Below are 21,294 nucleotides of genomic sequence, written 5' to 3' on the forward strand. Positions count from 1 at the left end.
CAATTTAATGCCATCTAGGCCATCAAGCCCACTACTCTTCATATTCATCCTGAGATGCAACAGGTCTTAAACAGCCACCCGCAGGTCTTTGACAAACCTCATGAGCTTCCACCCTCTAGAGGGGAACATGATCATAACATCACTTTGGTCCTAGGGACACAACCACCAAATGTGCACCCATATAGATACCCTTTCGCCTAAAAGAATGAAATTGAAAAAATCATCAAGGAACTCCTGGAAGTTGGTGTGATTTGTCCTAACATCAGTGCTTATTCATCACCTGTGGGCATGGTGCTCAAGAATTATGGGGAATGGCGCATGTGTCCAGACTTCAGGGCCTCAACAAGCTTACGGTCAAAGATAAATTCCCCATCCCGGTTGTTGATGATTTGGAGGATGAACTAAATGGTGCTCAATTCTTTACTACGCTAGATCTTCACTCGAGCTATCACCAAATACACATGAAAGGAGTAGACATTCTCAAGGCTGCTTTCTGAACCCATGAAGGCCATTATGAATTCCTAGTCATGCCATTTGGTCTCTGTAATTCCCCATCCACTTTTTAGAGCCTCATGAATCACCTGCTCAAACCATATCTCAAAAAATTTGTCCTCGTTTTCTTTGATGACATTCTCATCTACAACCTCACCTAGGAAAAACATCATCAGCATGTAGACCTGCTCTTGCAACTGCTCCGGAAGCATAAATTATTTGTCAAATTTTCCAAGTGATCTTTTGGCATGGAAGAAGTCGAGTATTTGGGCCACATTATGGGGCGTGAAGGTGTCAGGGTGGATCCAAAAAAGATCCAGCCAATGCAGGATTGGCCCCAACCAAAGACCTTGAAGAGTTTGAGAGGATTCTTGGGTCTCCCTGGCTATTATCGCAAATTTTCCTGCAATTATGGTCACATTGCTAGACCCCTCACTCACCTTCTCAAGAAAAATTCATTCATCTGAACTGATGAAGCACAACAGGCATTTATAGCTCTCAAACAGGCCATGTGTTCCACTCTTGTATTGGCACTACCTGAATTCACCAAATATTTTGTGATTGAATGTGATGCTTCAGGTAAGGGTATTGGGGTTGTCTTAATGCAGGAAGGTCGACCCTTGGCCTTCCCCAGCCAATAACTAAGTGGGAAACATCTGGGACAATCTACCTATGAAAAGGAGATGATGGCCATCTTACATGCAGTGGGTATCTGTCGACCATACTTCCAAATCCACATAGACCATCAAAGCGTTAAATATTTTTTGCAACAACGACTATCCTCGCCACAGCAAAATAATTGGCTAGCCAAAATTATGGGATATGCTTATGAGATAATTTACAAGAAAGGGCACGAAAATGTCATAGCGGATGCTTTATCGCACCAATTTGAGGAGGACAACACCCTGCTAGCAATCTCTCTTCCCATTCCAAATTGGATTGAATAAGCCCGCAAGGAATGGTTTTCACATCCTTCGCTCTCCCAACTCATTAATAATTTGCAAGCAGATCCTAATTCCACAGTGGGCTACTCTTGGAAGGATGACATTCTTCACTACAAGGATAGTGTAGTGATATCACCGACATCCACCCTCAAAACGCGCATTTTGGAAGAGTTTCACTCATCTCCCATTGCAGGCCATGTAGGCTTTCAGAAGACTTATGCTCGCACTCGTCGTTCCTTGCTTTGGACAGGCATGAAAAATGACATTCTTACTTTTGTAGTTGAATGTGATGTGTGTCAGCACAATAAAGGAGAAACAGTCAAGTCCCCAGGCACTTTACAACCATTGCCCATCCCTGCCTCAATTTGGACGAATGTTTCTATGGATTTCATTACTGGTCTTCCAAAGTCAGGAGAAAAGTTAGTCATCATGGTGGTTGTGGACAGACTTTCTAAGTATGCTCATTTTTGTGCCCTACCCCACCCTTTTACCCCCACTTTGGTGGCTCAATCTTTCATGGACCAGATCTTCAAATTGCATGGCATGCCCACTTCCACTGTGTCTGATCGTGACCCGATCTTCACTAGTAACTTTTGGCAGGAACTTTTCAAGCTACAAGGCACCCAACTCCAACTAAGTACTTCCTATCATCCACAAACTGATGGTCAAACTAAAGTAGTCAACAAATGTTTGGAGACCTACCTCAAGTGCTTCGCTTCAGAAAAACAACATCAATGGGTACAGTGGCTACCTTTAGCTAAATGGTGGTATAATACTAACTATCATGTCGCCACCAAGGTGACTCCATATGAAGCAGTTTATAGTCAACTCCCCCCTTCACCTACTTCTTATATCCCTGGATTCTCTAAGGTGCAAGAAGTGGATCAACTCCTACAGAACCGTGCAACCATGCTAGCACATCTCAAAGATAATCTCCATCAAGCTCAGAATTGCATGAAGCAACAAGCAGACCAACATCGTTCGGAGCACACATTTCAAGAATGGGATTAGGTATTCTTGAGGCTGCAACCATACAAGCAAACATCACTCAAAGAGAAGGGCCGTCAAAAATTATCTCCAAAATTCTACGGACCTTATCAAATACTTCAGCGCATTGGAGAAGTAGCCTACAAGCTAGCCTTGTCACCCACTGCAAAAATCCATCCCGTCTTCCATGTATCATGCCTCAAGAAAGTGGTGGGGAACAATTGCAAAATTCAAACTCGTCTACCAGAATTGGATGAAGAAGGTTCAATCTAGCTCCAACCTGAACAGGTCCTTGACACACAAGAACGACATCTGCGTGGCCGCACGATCAAGGAAGTCCTCGTCAAGTGGAAAGACACCTCTCTAGAAGATGCAACCTAGGAACTAGCGACTATTCTTCAACAGTTTCCGTGGCTTCAGCCTTGAGGACAAGGTTATTTTTATGGGGGAGGGCATGTTAGGGTCCAACCCTAACCCCCTTATTTATGTAATAGGGTCGAGTCATAGTTATAGTTAGTTAAAGAGTCAATAAAGCCCATATTAATAATTGTAAGTGGTTGACCTGCATTTAAAGAAAGGGACCACAGTTAGTTGTAAACGAGCCATTGTATTAGATAGATGGTATTAAGATAACCATGGTACCGACCCATGGTATTGCATGTATGAATCCTATATAAAGGATAGAGACTCCCCATTGAGGAGTGTCGTGTCTTATTTTGTAATCAAGCCCTGCTCTATTGGAGGTTGCCCCCTCGAAGAGGCAAGTGAACATTGCTTTCATCTCTGAATAATAAAATACATGCTGTTATTTCTCATTTTGTTCTGTGTTCTAGGTTGTGTTTCTTCGTATATTTGGTATTCTGGCATCTTCTCGCAGGTCAAGAGCATAACAATAAGTGCCTCATTTATGGATCAATACTAAATGACTATCATACTAAGTAAGCATGTAGCATGGTTGAATATTTTGAAATACATAATCATTTTGGTTTTTCCATATTAAAATAAAATTTCTATTATAACCAATTTCCATATGTGTGGCTCTCAATGACTCAAGGAAGTTTATTTCCATGCAGGGAAAACTTCTAGGTCATGGTGGAAGGCAGTGGTTGACTACAGAGCTCTAAAGCCCACTCTTTAACTAGCTTAGAAACCTTGAAATACTAGTTTCTTCCTTCATTCAAAGAGGGCACTTGAGTTTGTGAAAATTTCCTTCTTTGGCTCGATATATGACTTGAAATATCTTGAATTTTAATAAACCAAATCTTTTGTGTGGATGTTATCTTCCCAAATTTGTTGATTTCGGCATTCAAAATGGATGTTATACTTAATAAACAACAACCACATGTTATGATGATACTTTATAAAACCTTTTGAAAAGATTCCACCTCAAATTTAAGAAACAAATAACTTGGAAGATGTTCCTTTTTTGTGCTTTATAAAGGCCAATCCATAATCTCAATCACACTTTTTAGCACAAACTTACAGATATTTGGAAGTTGCTCTTTCGGGTGTTTTGTAAGTGTGAATCTATGAATCTAATTCACACTTTTTAACAAAAACTTACAAAATTCTCCTATACACATCCTTATGGAGGTTTCCATCCTTAATCAATCAACCATTTAAAATTTCAATAAAAAATATTAAATAAAAAGTAATCTATTTATATAAAAAAAAAACTCTATCAAAATCCTTTATGTTGGTAAGTTTTCATGAAAATGCAACATATATTTCATTTGATTCAATGGCATAATTTTTCATTTTGGATTTTATGTTATATTTTTATTTTTTTCCTACAATTTATAGATTTTTTTTTTCCGTTTTCATAAAAATGCAACATATATTTCATTTTATTCAATGGCATAATTTTTCATTTTGGATTTTATGTTATATTTTTATTTTTTTCCTACAATTTATAGATTTTTTTTTTCCTTCTAAGTAATGGAGATTGAAGATCCCAGGGAGGGAAACAATGTTTAATAATAAGAAGAAAAAAAAGTAGAATCCTACATTTTATGTAAATTGTGCTCGTATAATTTTATTTTTTAATTTGCTTAACCTTTTTAAAACTTTGTGAAAATAATTATATGCACATCTTAAATTTTAAATAATATTAAATATAATATATTAATTAAATTTAAAAATAATAAAAATATAAATTTAACGATTTTAATTCCGAAAATAACATTAATATATTATAAAACAAAAGTATAAATTTCATATTTAAAATAAGTTAAAATATAAAATAAAAACATCAAAATATTCCACCTTGGTGATTGCTAATTTGAACATAAATCATTAAACAAAAACAAAAAAAAAATTAGAGGAGATTTATGATAAGTGTATATAAAGGATAATGTTCATTTTCATTCTTTATTACAAAATAAATAAACATATTATTATACTATACATTTGTTGGAATATGTATTCCTACTTGTCCCAGTTGTGATTATTTTTATCTAGAGGAGTATGTTCTTAACTATGTTCCTAGATTTTTGTGTGGTTGAGATATTCTCTCAACCAGCATATTGTATGTCCAAGATAGTTTTTCTATCTCGAGACAATACTCCTATATGTATGTAATATCATATTTGATTAATGAATGTAAGATATTGTGTGCACTATCAAAAGTTAAGTTGGTATCGGAGCTCATGAGGGCCTGGGCCTTAGCCCCTAGTGGGTTGAGGAAATAACAGAGTATATTTGTATTATTTTAAATTTTTGTTTGCCCATCTATATATGTGTTGAGAGTTGCGACGGTGGTGTGGCTGCTCAGATCTGAAAGCAAGTCGAGGTCGCTTGAAAGTTGTGGGCATCGAACTTGGAAATTCAGTGGCTTGGTGTTAAGTAGGGGTTGAGGAAAGAAGCCAACACCGTGTTCTTCATTCAAGGAGGAGAGTAACTGTGTGTCCGATTTGAAGGAATTAGAGAAAAAAGGTTATGTATGAGTTGAGGGTTCGAGTCGAGAAAGCTCTCAAAAATAATGAATTCGTTGAACCTCCTCCTGCTCGGCCTAAGTCCGAAGAGTGTCGCAAGAGCACTGAAGGCGATAAGACCGAGGGCGTAAAGGGACTCAGGGTTTCGTTCAAGTACTAGTTGCCGAATGAGGATCTAGATGCTCTGGTTTCTGTTACAAATGATGAGATATGGATGGCCTCAAGCATTTAGCATTCAGGAAAATCCACTCAATCTTCCAACTAGCTTTAAGAAAAGGGCTATTTTAATGGATGAAATTGGGCATGCTGCTGGTGACCGATCAACAGATCTTGACTGGTATGCCAAGCGTACTCTTCTAGGAGGAATTTATGCATCCACAGAACTTTACATGCTAACAGATTACTCACTAGAATTTAGGAACACCTGGACATTTCTAGATCGTCGTATCAGTGATGGCATGAGGAGATTGTTGAGTGTCGAATTTATGCCCACTAAGCAAGTTGCAATTGAAGTCGAGATCATTGGTGATTTTTGTAAAGGCAGCAGTGGAGATGAGAAATGGAGGTTGTTCATGCTTCTGGTGAGGAGCATGCCTGTGATACTGCGTAAGTCTGGAGACTTGCTGAAGGCAGCAGAAAGGGAGGACTATTGATTCACTATTTATTACCCAGTCATTTGAGAATCCCAAATCTCTCAAGAACCACACGACAATTTAAATGTTCTTCACCAGATTCAAATATGTTGACACAATTTTCTGTTGACTTCAATTTACATTTTCTCAAGACCTGAGGCATGTTTGGAATCAACTCGGATTGTGGAGCATGGAAGTCATATTGTGGATCTCCCAATGATTTTTTCGGATCAGAAAGAGTTGTTCGGATCAGAGGAGGTGTGTCAGGAAGTTGTATGTGCCAGAGTGAAAAGTTGTAGTCGCATTGGATGGAGACCTGCTTCTGCAATTGAGAATGTGGAGAAAGTGTTGTTGGAGGAAGATCCTACATATAGGGAAAAGCCAGTTTACTCATATTATGTGTTGGTGCTTTTGCATTAATGCATAAAATCATAGTCATTTTTAGATCATGGCTTGTGCTTTTATTTCATATTGTTTTGAAGGAGAATATGTCTCGGAAATTTGTATACATATTGAGATTCACAACCTCAATATGAAGTCATTTTGTTAGAATTCACGACTCTAACTGATGACAGGTAAAGTTTAGAGATCCAAGACCAGTATATCCAAGACTCAAAAGTACAAAGTCTATGATGGAAATATTCAAATGAGAAAGCAGTGGTCTGTTCCAGCATATGAATGGTGTGGGATATCCAACATGAGTGGCAAAGGATCCAAGGACATCACAATGAATGTTTGTGTGAGTTAGTGTGACTTTGTGGAATAGCTTCATGATCATGGTGTATTATGTGTCACACATATTAATTGTAAGCAAGTCTATGTAATGTTTTGTAGTGGTCTTTATAATGTATATACCTGATAACTCCAAGAGTTGGAGTGAGAAATGTAAGCCTAATTTACCTACATAGCCTTTATGGCTACAGAGCCTTCATGGCTACAGTGCCCCAGTGGCAACATAGGAGCCTCAATGCTAACAGTTTAAAGAGCCTTCATGGCTACAGTGCCCCAGTGGCAACATAGGAGCCTCAATGCTCACAGTTTAAAGAGCCTTCGTGGCTACAGTGCCCCAGTGGCAACATAGGAGCCTCAGGGCTCACAGTTTCGGAGTCTAGGTGGTCGGGAGTGACATACCTTACTCATAAGAGAAATTTATTTTCTCACAGGTCTCAACATATCTCCAGCTGAGCACAATGCATGGTTGAGGGTGAGCCGATAAAACCCATGATGATGGTATCAGGTAATGGCATTTATTTTGGCCAACTATTGTCACACATTTGTGTCTGTGTTGGAATTGGCCATTCCAACAATAGACAAATTTATTTACAAGTACAAGTACATTTATGCAGTTATAACGGTTGACAGAACCATGTATGTGAAGGACATCCTACATGACTGGCGGTTGCAACGGTTAGCACCCATGCACTCTGATGGATGGTTGTTCCTTTATATGGACACCAACATATTATTTTGTTATGTTTGAACACAACTAGACTTTGCATATTGATATCAAGACAAGTACTCATTAAGGGAGTGTGTTGGAATATGTAATTCCTACTTGTCTCAATTGTGATTATTTCTATCTGGAGGAGTCTGTTCCTAATTTTGTTCCTATATTTGTGTGTGGTTGAGATATTCTCTCAACCAACGGATTGTATGTTCAAGATAGTTTTCCTATCTTGAGACAATACTCCTATATATATGTAATATCATATTTGATTAATGAATGTAAAATATTGTGTGCACTATCAAAAATTAAATACATTGTCCACTTGCATTCCTTATTGCAAAACAGAGATGCCCTACTTTCCCATGCTTTCTAACAACCCTTTGAGGTTCCCCATTTTCAAAATGCCGTTTGATCTTCCATGGATTGGAATAAGGTTTTGTATTTGAATTTTAAAAAGAAGAAACGGTCATGGTTAAGTTTGAGAATTGGAATTCAAAAATTAAATATATTTTTTTTTTTTTTTTTTTTTTTTTTAAATCAAATAAGATTTTGTCACTGTATTGAATAAAATTTAAAAATGTGTTATTCTGATCGGTTTTTTAAAATTTTGTTAAAATTTTGTTACATAAAACTGTTGTGATTTAAATTTTAAGTTAAGTTGAAAGAAGATATTTAAAAAATAGCATTCATATTAAAAGTTAATTTGATAATAAATTATATGTATGCTATGTTGCATGAGTTTCTAGAATGTGGGAACATTGGGAACTTGGGTACGGGTGTCGAGAACGGCTAGAGGTTTCCCCAAAATTTACAGGAAACACTAATCGGGAACAGTATATATATATATATATATATATATATATATTTAATAATCATCATTAATATTAAATCAAAATATTCAAATATTAAAATCAATTTAAATACATAATCTCTCTTATATATAAATATATTCTCTGGGTGTCTCTCTTCCTGAGTCTCTCCCTTTTATATATAAAAAATATTAAAATGTCAAGTTCATTCTCAGTTCTCTGACACATGACCAGTATTTGAAACAATCTACCTTAAAAATACAAAGGAACAATTTTACCTATGTTTCTCTAGTTATTCTTATGAGAAAAAGTAAAGCGACTCTAATGGTTAAGCATTGACTGCAACATACAATATGCACACAATATTCTACAATACATATACATAAACAAAAAAATAAATACTCATCAGCATGACATCCCAGATATCGCCCTTACATTGAGGTGTCACATGCAACCCATCAAGAGATTGCTCCAGTTTCTCAATTAAGGATGTCTTTGGCCTTTCTTCCTACGAAGGTTTCAATAAAACCTCATGTTTTCTGGGCAGTTCAACATATTTTTCTACATGCTTTGTATTCCCCAACCCCAGGGAACGTGGGAACTCCAAAAAAAATAGTCTTCAAATCTCCCAGAACTTTCCCAAGCTCCCTTTGTAGCTCCCACAGAAAAGGGAATGTTCCCATATAGTTCCGAAGCTTCCGGGAGCGTGGGAACCACTGGAATGGGTTTCCAACCTTTAGGGAGCGGTTCCCGTGAAACAAAATATATTTGTAAGCTCTAGTTTTTTAAATTATAAACTCTATAACCATATATGACTTAATTAAATAAATTTTTTAATAATCTAAATACTTTTAAATCAAAATTCCTTAGACCGAAAACTCTACAAATAAACTAATCCAAAATAATCAATCATTTAAATTGAATTGTAACTCTAAAACCAAATACAAAATATGAATATAAATATACATGAAACTAATAATAAGGAATAAGGAGGTGGATTGTGTTCATAGAAAGGAGAGATGGTTGGCATCTCCCTCGACAAGGACGGGAACAGTCTTTGGACTTTCTTATCACACGTGGTTAAGGCTCTCCATCCCCTCATCGGGGTGGATATTACCACAAGTTTTTTTCATAATTGTGGCAAGATGAAAAATGATGAAGAGTATTAATCCCTAGGATTTAGATTATCTCACGTTTACTAGAGTTTGTAGCAGGATTTCGGTGTTGGGCACCATGGATGGGCTAGAAGGGGGGATTTCTACTCCCTCCTACAGTCATGTAGTCTCTAATCGTTTCAAGAAGCCGATGGAAATGGAAACCAAGTGTACAGAAAGAGGAAAATAGGAAATCAGCAGAGCACAGAAGATGGCAGAAACGCAGGAGGAAGTCAGAAAAGAAAAACGTACAGAAGTAGACAGTTAGAAAGCTGACCCTAAAATTCAGACAAGACCTTGTAAACCAAGGGCTTCCATCACACCCTGAGTGGTGTTAAGTGATCCAATGCTACAGGCGCACAAGGAGCACATGGCAAGTTATGCAGTGATATGAAAATTCATGGGGTTATGGCCAACGAAGAAGGCCCTACACGCATGGATAAAGAACCATTGGAAACCTAAGGGAGATATAGATCTGCAGCTTGGATCCAAGGGTTTCTTCACAGTTGTGTTTACAAACATAGAGGATAAGGATAGGATGTTTGAAGGAGGTCCTTACTTCTATGCGGTTGCAGGTCTCTATATGCGACCTTGGGTGATGAACTTCATCCCAGAGTGAGAAATATTTACTTCGGTGTCGGTATGGATAAGACTTTATTCCCTACCTCTAGATTACTAGCTGCCAGAATCATTAAAGGCCATAGGTAATAAACTAGGGCATTTCATAAAAATATCAGAGGCCACACTGCGTGGAAAATATACCTCCTTTACCAGAATATGCATGGAAATGGACCTCTCTGGGGCTTTGCCGGATGAAATAATTCTAGAAGTTTATGATGAAGATTGGGTGTAGGTGGTGGATTACGAGCATATACCCTTCAGATGTCGCAAATTCCATGAACACGAACACCTCTTCAGAGACTGCCTTTTAAATAAAATGGAGTGCAGTATCAAAGAAACCTCAGGTAAAGAGATTGAAAGTTTTATTAAAGTGGGAGGCAAAGGAAAAGGGGGGAGAAAGAACCAAAAAAAATCTATGAGGAAAAGCAACCTAGTCATAATAGGTTCAAGATATTAGAAGAAGAAGAGGGGGATGAAAGAGAGAAGCAAGTATTGAAGGACAATCCAGTAGTGAAGGAAAAGGATGACAACATAGAGGATAGATCTGACAAAAGCCAACAAAAGGAAGATCAACCCAGCACGATGGAACTTGATAGGGACCAAGAGATGACCTCAAGCGAAGTGGGAACAAAGGAGCATGAACTGTAGGACATATTGGAAAGGGAGCATCTAGATCTAGAAAAGTTCATGGAGGAAGGAACTACCAAAGGAGTGGATTCACTACCTCAAGAGGAATTTAACAGAGTACAACAACTCTTCCTCTGGAGAACTCAGGCAAAGGGTTCTGGGGTCAAAAGGAACCATGATAGTCAGGATAACGGAGGGGTCAAAACTATGGAGGCAATAGAGGGACATGCTCCCAAGAACCCAGGAAGGAAAAGAGGAAGAAAAAGACAAAATGAGTTGCTGATAGAATGTGGAAAACTCATGATCGACTCAAGTAAGATGAAAGACCGAACTAGTTACTCATTTACAAATATTTCTTAATGAAGCTTACAACATGGAATATTAGGGTCTAGGAAGTAAAAGGAAACAACGAAATCTCAGCAATAGAATGAAGGAAGAAAAACTAGATTTGGTATTTATCTAGGAAACAAAATGTTCTGTAGACAAAATAAGAGAAATACATAGCAAGTGACTTGTTAAGTATGAATATCTAGAAGTTAAAGAAAACAAAGCAGCAGGAGGAATTCTTACACTGTGGAACCCTCAGAAACTTGGAATCCTAGATGTTGAAGCATCCAGGAACTACCTATTAGTGGTCGTCCAACCTTTGTGGGACAATGAAGTTTATTTGATCACAAATGTCTATGGTCCACAAAAGCTTGAAGATAAATTCAGGCTTCTAACCTCTCTAGAGGAGCTAAGAGAAAGACATACGACCATCCCATGGATTCTGGGAGGGGATTTTAATATGACTAGATCTCTCTCGGAAAAAAAAAAAAAAGTGGGACTAGATCTCTAGGCAGAGATTCCATAGCTTTTCAGAACTTCATTACCAACATGAGGCTAGTAGATACAGAAACCTACAATGGTATCTTCACCTGGAATAATAAAAGGGGAGGGGCTGCTCAAGTGGCCTCTAAACTAGATAGATTCATTATCTCTGAGGACCTTATCCTCTCAGGCCTTGACTTGTCAGCTATGATTCTCCCTTTTGGAGGCTCAGACCACTGGCCCATTCAATTAGAAGCGTCCTTTATAGGAATGCCAAGAAATAGACCTTTCAGATTTGAAAACATTTGGCTTACCCATCCGGACTTCAACAACAATATTGAAAAATGGTGGAAAGAATTTGAATGTTCAGGGTACTAAAATGTTCCTTCTGCAGCAGAGGCTAAAACACATCAAACTCAGGCTTAAAGATTGGAATAAGAATGAGTTTGGCAATATCTTCAAAGCCAAAAAAGTAGTTGAGGGGAAGCTATAGGAAATTAACCAGGAGCTCATCACAAAGGGATTCACTGAGGAGGGTAAGAAACAAGTTGATTCGCTTCAACAGGACTGGGAAGGCTTATGTAAGCAAGAGGAAATCTTTTGGAAACAGAAATCGAGAGTTCAATGGTTAAAGGAAGGAGACAGGAATACAAGGTTTTTTCACAAGTCCACTATGGATCATCGGTCTCATAACAGGATTCTAAAACTGAAAGATACGCAAGGAAAACAGCTCAATACCCACAAAGAAATAGAATCTGCTCTGGTTCAACATTTCCAAGGCATAGCAGAGGAGCCCCTCATAGACAGATCACAATTCATCAATGACTTCACTAAACACATTCCTAGGCTTGTGACAAGAGAAGATAATTATAATCTTAACAGGCCAGTGAATGAATAGGAGGTCAGCGAAGTCATCAAAGAGATGCAAAATGGGAAAGCTCCAGGCCTGGATGGTTTCAATGTTGACTTCTTCAAAGCATGCTGGAACATAGTCAAGCAAGATATTTTGGAGGTGGTAGAGGACTCAAGGAAAAACAAAACTGTTTTGAAGGCGCTCAACACCTCTTTCATATCCTTGATCCCAAAGTAGGAAAATATTATGACCCTAGATAGATTTAGACCCATAGCATTATGCAATGTGGTGTACAAAATTATTTCCAAAATAATTGCAAACAGGCTTAAGCCCCTTCTTCCAACTCTTGTGTCTGAGGAGCAAACTGGATATGTGGAAGGTAGACAAATTCTAAACAATATCATTCAAGCTCACGAAGTGATCCACTCTCTGAAGAGCAATAAGCAGACATGCATGATCATACAACTTGATCTTGAAAAGGCTTATGACAAGCTTAGTTGGGCATACATCAGGGAAGTTCTAAAAGCATATGGCTTTGACCATAACTGGATAAGATGGGTAATGGCCCTTGTTACCACCTCAAGCTTTTCAATACTGCTGAATGGCTCACCATCCAAAACCTTCAAGCCTACAAGAGGTCTTAGACAAGGAGATTCGCTCTCACCCTTCCTCTTTATTCTCATGATGGAAGGGCTAGGAAATGCAATCAAAGCTGCCAAAGTAGAAGGCAAAATTTAGGGGCTCAAACTCACCCTGAATGGGGATGCTTTAACTCATCAACAATTTGTGGACGACACCATGCTGCACGGCACACCTACGGTCAAAGAAGCTCTTTCCTTCAAACAAATTCTGAAATACTTTTCTATGGCTGCAGGTACTGAGGTAAGCCTTACCAAATCAAAGATTTTCTTTTTTGATATTGATATTGCTATATAGAGAAACCTCACGAGAATTCTAAGTTTTCAAAGAGAAATGCTACCCTCCAAATATTTGGGAGTTCCTCTAATAGACAAACCTCTAAGCAAGATAGTTTGGGAGCCTGTTATTAATAGACTCCAGGACAGAATCCGGAAATGGACAAACAGGTCTTTGAATTTGGCAGGAAGACTAGTGCTTACAAAAGCCATCCTACAAACTGTTCCTATTTTCATGTTTTCAGCACTCCCAACTCCTAAAGAAGTTATGCAACGCATTAGAAATATTCAAAGAGATTTTCTTTGGGGAAAAGGGGAAGAGAAAAATAAATGGGCTTTGGTAGCCTGGGAAAAGATATGTAAACCTAAGACACATGGAGGTTTGGGACTTGATGACCCTGAAATCCTAAACAAAGTTTTGGGGGCAAAATTATGGTGGAGATGGCTAAAGGAATCAGATGCCCCTTGGGCAAGGGTTTAGAAACAAAAATATGAAAACAATTGGCAAGAAAGGGAGCACATTAGAATGTTTGGAATAATCAAAGGCTCCCACATCTAGAACAAAGCTTGGGAGAACATAGCTATTGTTCAAAAACACAGTTTCTAGGAAATCAGAGATGGAAACCTTGCTTGGTTTTGGGAAGATAATTGGCAACAGGAACCAAAACCACTGAGAGAAGATTTTAACAATCTTAAAAAGGATACCGATGACAAAGGGTTACACAGGGTAAATGACTTCTAGGAGCAGGATAGAAATGAAGGAAAATGGAGAGCATGGAAGAATCTGATTTACAGTGAGGAATCTCGATTGAAGGCCCAGGCAGAAGCTCTCACAGTTATCTTAGAACAGAGAAAGATTCTGATTTCAACATCTTGAGACCAACTAAGATGGGACAAAAACAATGAAGGTAAATTTAACCTTAAAGAGGCCAAGCGAATAGCCCTTGAGCTTGACTTTCCAAACCCTAATACAGTATGGAAGGACCTCTGGAAGAATCAAATTTGGATGAAAATCAAACTGTTCATGTGGTTGGTGCAACATGAAAAGATTCTAACTTGGGAAAATCTGCGGAAGAGAGGTGTAATTGGTCCATCAAGATACCAGCGTTGCAAATTACACGAAGAAACTATGGAACACCTTCTCAACCTATGCCCATTCATCTCCACCTTGTGGAATTGGGTAGCTTCAATCCTCAGACATTCTGACAGGGACATTGGTAGCATCAACAACACATTGAGGAATTGGAGGAGAAATTTCTCTGCAAATGAAATAATCAACAAAGCTTGGGAACTGGTTCTTGGCTTTCTAATTTGGAATGTCTGGAAAGAAAGCAACAATAGAATTTTCAAGAACAGGAGTGGTTCTGCCGAGAGCATTATGGATCAGATCATAGTACAACTCAAAGAGATTGTAGGAAGCCTTATAAAAACCCCCCTTGAGAACCAACCTCATGAATAGGATAGGCAGATTCTTCTATAGTTGGACCTTCAGGGGTTCTTACCCCAGGGAGTAACCAAGAATATAAGTCATATATCAGCTGATAAGGATCTCTGGCAACCCCACGCGCCACCCCCCCCCCCCCCCTGGTTTTATGAAGTGCAATATAGATGGGGCCTCAAGAGGAAACCCTGGCATTACTGGTTATGGTGGAGTAATAAGAGATGACAAGGGTTTAATAAAAGCCATTTTTCACAGTCATCTGGGTAAAGCCACTAATAATATGGCAGAGCTCATGGCCCTGGAGCAATGCCTAGAAATATTAAAGGACTCAAACTTACATAATACCATAATTGAAGCTGATTCTGAACTGATAATCAACTCAGTCAAGAAAATATGCAATGGCTCAGTGCCAGACAAAGTTTCAAAACACTGGAGATTATTGCAAGTCTATCAACTTATTCAATCCCACCTGCGCACCATGAGAACCCTTAGTTTCACTCATGTGCGAAGAACAACCAACAGGTTAGTGGATATTATGGCTAATGAAGGCGTTCTATGTGCCAAAAGCAATAAAATATATGAATGGTCAGAGACTCCTCAAGGTCGATTGAGGGATGAGTGCCACAAACAGGCAACATTAGACAGGGAGATCTGCCAGAACAGAGGAAATAAGCAGGATGATGTATAAGCAGGGTGTTCTTCATGTACAGAGGACTTTTAGTCGACATGAGGAAAAAGTATGAGCAGGAGGTCAAGAGCGAAACTAGGGGTTTACTCTAGTTATCGGGCGGGAATTTGGACACGGAAATCTATAGTTATAAGTTTCTCAGGCAGGAAACTAATTGTAGAACAAGTCTTCAAAGGTGTAAGGAAAACATTAACTGTAGCCTTTTAATGTTTGGTGCCGAGAACATCATTAAAGAGTGGGCAGGTCAGCATAATCGCAGAAATAAAATGTATTTCGCGCGGCAAATTGCTCGTTGGTTAACCTTCCAATCGGACCCGAAATGTGATTAAGAATTGACTCTATAAGGCTTCGGGTCTGAAGGTGCAGTTAAGTTCCGCGCTTGTTGGAGAGGCCTTTTGAGATCGCATGCATCTGGTGAATTTCGGGTGGCTAAACTGCCCGAAGGTTATCATCCCGTTCAGACCCGAAATGGTTTCTAATGTAGTTCTATTATCTTTTCGGGTCTGTTTTTGTTGTTAATGTGTGAGCTTGTTGCACACCCGAAATATTACCTAGACCGTTAGATCTTCGGGGCTTGATCGAACGGCCATGTTGTTCGGTAGGACCACGGTGGTAACGTGGAAAGGTGGTTTGGGCCCAAGGCTCGGTCTGTGGACCCACAAACCGAGGCTTTGTTAGGCTCAGCTTTAGCTTGGGCAACTGCGCCACTTTATGTATATTATGTAACTTTTCTTTTAATTGGAATAGATGGACCTAGGCTAACTTTAGCAAAAAAAAGGAATGAAGAGGTGGAAGAATGGCTAGGACAGTTAAAAGTGACTAGAATTTGAGCAAAAAGATTTCAAAAAATCTTATAAAGACAGTGTTTGAATCATATTTTTATGGTGGAAATAAATTCATCATAATCAAAAATTTCCAAAACACTTAAAATTATAAAATTTGATAATTTTTATTTAGGTTAACAAAAATCCTTGCAAAATTTTCCAGAATTTCCATTGAAAAAAAACAAAATCATTTCACTACATAAAAAAACTACCAGCCATTTGGTAATCGTTTTAGATAGTCAACAACGATTTCAGCGGTGATAGAATTTCCATGTCCCATTTCATTTTTCTATGGATATTGACCTTCCGTCCATCGTCACTTCCAATTTTTTCACAAATCCCTCATATTCCAAGTTTAACATGGAGCGGAGGAGGGAAGATATTCACGCCCGAGATAATGTTGAAATTTAATTGATACCAACATAACCATTGCAGGGCCTACGGACAAGCTCGTACCCTTCGGGGTCTACCAGACTCACCATATCAGAAGTTTAGTATCGTTCCACTCTGATTTTATTGTTTTTTGTGGAGAAATTTCACAAACGCGGTGTGACCGACACAGACAGGCATCGGCAAAACGCGTACAGATTGCGGGATATTTACGGATCCCTTAATCAATGCTGGTCTCCTTTGGCCTTCAATATCATAATGGTGACCTGTCGTTCATTTCACATGCCCATCTCTTTCAAAACTTCATGCCTTCCAGCTCAGGTGTGCCTTGTGCGATCCGTCGAATGCCCATAAATATGCGCACTTTGCATCTTGTCCAGCTTCATAGCCACAAGAAGGATCGACTGATATTTCTTGGCAAGCATTGAATTGATTTTAATGTGCAAAATTCTAATTGCAGAGGAGGCGAACGACGGGGAGACCATAGAAGACGATGGGCGAATTGACAATTCTGTTGATTCAAGCTGTGATAATAGTTTTTTGTTATGTGGGATTAGTTTCAGGACACCAGCTTCATGAAGGTAGATGGGAGCTTCTGCTACAAAATGCGGGAGTTTCTGCAATGCATATGACGCTCACGCACACTAATAAACTCCTCATCTTTGATAAAAAACTCGCGGGTTCGTCGCAGATACGGAGAACCGACCCGCCCTGCAACAATGCCGCGATTGTGACCTCACAAGATTGTGGGGCACATTCCATCGAGTACGACATCGCCACGAACAGGGTGAGGCCTCTGCACTTGCTCACCGACACCTTTTGTTCTTCGGCCGCCTTCGCCAGCAACGGCACACTCATCCACACCGGCGGATGGAATGACGGCACAAGAGTCATCCGCTACTTCACCCCATGCTCCGACGCCACCTGCAACTGGATCGAATCATCCACCCGCCTCGCTGCCAACCGATGGTACGCTTCCAACCAGATCTTGCCCGACGGTCGGGTCATTGTCGTAGGCGGGCGCAGATCCTTCAATTACGAATTCGTTCCGAAGACTCCTTCCGACAGGGCCTTCCAGCTTCCACTGCTGGTGAAGACCAACACAGTGGGAGAGGAGAACAATCTCTATCCGTTTCTGCATCTCTCGTCTGACGGCAATCTCTTTATCTTCGCCAACAAGGATTCCATCCTCTTCGACTACAGCAAAAACCAGGTACTCAAAACGTTCCCCACCATGCCCGGAGGCGGCGCTCGGAATTATCCATCGTCCGGTTCTTCCGCCATGCTGCCGCTCGAGTCCGCTAATAACTTCCAAAAGATGGAGATTCTCATCTGTGGAGGAGCCCCGGATGGAGCTTTCAAAAACGCCACCCTCAACCAGACGTTCGTGGAGGCATTAAGGAGCTGCGGGAGAATGGAGATCACGTCCCAGAATCCTCAATGGAAGATGGAGGATATGCCTGGCCCCAGAGTCATGAGCGATATGCTCATACTCCCCACTGCCCAGATTCTCATAATCAACGGTGCCAAAAATGGCACCGCCGGCTGGCAATTTGCGCGGGAGCCTGCATTGAGTCCGTTCCTTTACACTCCCACAGAAGCGGTGGGGAACAGATTCAGAATTCTGGCTCCCACTAAAATCCCAAGGATGTATCATTCCACTGCCAATGTGTTGCCCGACGGACGTGTTTTAGTAGGCGGGAGCAATTCAAACTTCGCATATCGCTTCTCGGGCGTGCCATTTCCTACGGAGCTGAGAGTGGAGGCGTACATTCCTTACTATTTGCACTCCCATTACGATCCCAAAAGGGTGAACATCACTGCCATTTCCAGGAGGGAGATCAAATACGGGTCAACCTTCATTGTTCGTTTCTTTCTTACAAGGAGGCCTAGCGTGAACATAACATTTCATGCATACGCCCCTCCATTCACCACGCACAGTTTCTCCATGAACCAGAGAATGCTGTCGCTTGCAGCCACGGGCGTTGTGAAGGAGAAGGACGGGTATTCAGTTGGCCTGACGGCTCCGCCGAGCGCAGTAGCGGCTCCTTCAGGGTACTACCTGCTCACCATTGTGAATAGAGGAGTGCCCAGCAAGGCCGAATGGATTCGCTTCATCAGTTAAAAGAAGGCCTTGACAGCCAGGTTACCTAACTAATAGAAATTCTCTGTACCTGCTGGATTGTAACTTTCTCTTTTTCTCGTTTATTTTTTTTTAACTGAGATTTGGTAAAAATTTCTTCAAATCTTGAGTTTTAATTGGTGGGATGTTCAAAGATTTTCAAACCGTTTGATTGATTTTTATATTTAAATATATTTTAAATAATTTATATTTATATTTATGTTTATGGTTTAAAATGTATTTTTAAATTTCTAAATAAATTCAAGATCTTAAATATAATTTATATTTTAATTTTTAAAATATATTTTAAAATTTATCATTAAATTCAAGACATTAAAAATAAAAAAAAAATTAAACCCTTAAAAAAAAAATCATTCCAATTATAGAGATGTGATCACAACAATTTTTGCCCAATCACATTCCATTCGTTAAAAAAAAGAAAAGAAAAACCAGCCAATATAAATGGTATTCTCTAATTCCCAAATAATTAAATAACTAAATCATTTATTTATTTAAATATTTATTTACTGATATATTTTTATTTTTTATAATTATTATTAAAAAAATAAAAAATTATTTTAATAATGATTTTAAATAAAATAATTAAAATTCTTTTAATTATATGATGGTGGTGGTGGTGGTGGTAGACCAAACATTGGTTTATTGGACCTAAAGAAACAAATTATTTATTTTGATTTAAGATTTTATTCCTATGCTCAAAAAGCTTGGAGAGAAGCCTTTGAAGCTCACTATAATTTTGACATTGTAAGAGGCTAGGAAGGTTAGTATTGTAACAAAGATTGTGAAACTGAGATCTAATGTGGTTGTACGCGGGGCACTCTAAGAGGAAGTGGTTTTCGTCCTCGATATTCCTATTCTCACATATATGGTAGATCCTTTCCATCCATGGAGTTTTAGGAACTGCCCAACGACCTGTTTCACTATGGAGCTCATGAGAATTCGTTCTAATTTTTGCTATATTAATTTTCTTCTTTGAGCTAGTTAAAATAGAGAGATACTTTGAATCTTCTAGGGTGGGGTTGATGACCTTTTTATAATAAATTAATTTTCTTTTAGCCGCTAAATCTTTCTCACACCACATTTTTTCTTTGAACTTAGAAGTAATAATATCTTTAATGTTATTTATGTTTTGCAATGCATCATTCTCGTTGATCCCCCAATAGTTTAACCAGGCCCTTGTGTCTTTATGCCACCCCCGATTGAGCCTTAGGTGGTTTTGGCTGGAATTTAAAGCTAGCTTAGGAAGTGTATGATCGTCTATGTTATTGAGTTTGTGCCTGTATAGTAGAAACCTAATCATAATTAGGCTCTCAATAGGGGAAAGACCTGCTTCTATAAGGAGAATAGGATAGGGTGTATTACTTTTAATTTTTAGGTTATAAGTTATAAAACGCTTCTGGATTTGCTCAATCTTTCTCCATAATTCTCTGGAGATGCGGCAACCCCAAACCTCACAGCCATATAAGATAACAGGAGTGACTAAAGTTTCAAAAAGGAAATTCTTTTTATCCCACATTATGAGGTTTGTTGTTTTACAATTATTTTCAAGACCAAAATAAGCTTTCCACCCCCCATTAATCCTTTTCTCAATGCTATGGTTCTAGTTGAGCTTGTGATGAATATCAATTCCTAGGTACTTGTAAGAATACAATTCCTCCAAGTTATTATTGTCATACATAAAATTAGCATAAGTGCCCTTCTTGGATTTGATAATCATAACTTTTGTTTTGTCAGTGTTTACAGTCATACCCATGGTAGAGCAGAAATCCTTAAGAAGTCTGAGTTGCTTATCAAGATCAGATGGGCACCTTGCCAAAAGAACAATATCATCAGCATAGAGAAGAAGGATGACGACTATCCCAACTAAGATCGTGCCATCACATCCGGCTTCCTCTAAATAGCCTTCTAGCTTATCGATGTAAATGCCAAATAGGATAGGGGAGAGGGTAGGGGGTAGCTTAACTCTTGTGATAAAACATTGCTAAATTGTGTGTTGTAACTCTCGTGATAAAACATTTGCTAAATTGTGGTGGGAAAATTTAGGTCTTCATTATGAAAAGGGTTTGTGCAACAACATTGTCTTTTGGAATTTTTGTATTCTTTCATTTTATTTATATATTAATATAGATTCATATTAAGCACAAGTTTAATACGAGTTAAGAAAGATCAATTTTTTTTAGATTGCAAAAAAAAACGTGTAATTTTTCTTTGTTTAAATTCTATTTCATAATTTAAATTTGCAAGTCTAAAAATTTTTATTCTATTTCACAAAAAAAACATATATCTAAAAAATTAAACTATGAAATACCATGATCATTTCAAAAAAAAAATTCAATAACTTTAAACCATAAAACACTATTTTGTTATTAGTATATTTTTGGTTATACTTCAATATTAATTCATATTAAAATATTTTAATCATAACCCAAGTTGTATATTTTATTTATACAACATTAAAATATTTTATTTATTCTCTCTCTCTATATATATATATGAAGTTTCAAATATAACAGGCAAATATCTCAAGTTGTCAAAATTTGGTATCCAATAATTAATGGTAAAACTTTATATAAAGAAAAAAATAT

At 38.4% G+C, this 21,294-nt stretch overlaps 1 non-coding gene and 1 pseudogene across 1 annotated transcript; both read left to right on the forward strand.

The window, feature by feature from the left end:
- Positions 1-9,244: 9,244 nt before the first annotated feature.
- On the forward strand, positions 9,245-9,372 carry LOC149172649 (U6atac minor spliceosomal RNA). The gene has a single exon (XR_016260020.1). It is a non-coding gene; the product is annotated as a U6atac minor spliceosomal RNA (small nuclear RNA).
- A 7,599-nt stretch (positions 9,373-16,971) lies between these two features.
- LOC149172650 (aldehyde oxidase GLOX1 pseudogene) lies at positions 16,972-18,761 on the forward strand (annotated as a pseudogene).
- Positions 18,762-21,294: the final 2,533 nt, after the last annotated feature.

Source organism: Pinus tabuliformis, chromosome 4_2 (genome assembly GCF_031772625.1).
Source record: "Pinus tabuliformis cultivar Carrire ecotype Pingquan chromosome 4_2, CPIR1, whole genome shotgun sequence".
NCBI classification, from domain to species: Eukaryota; Viridiplantae; Streptophyta; class Pinopsida; order Pinales; family Pinaceae; genus Pinus; species Pinus tabuliformis.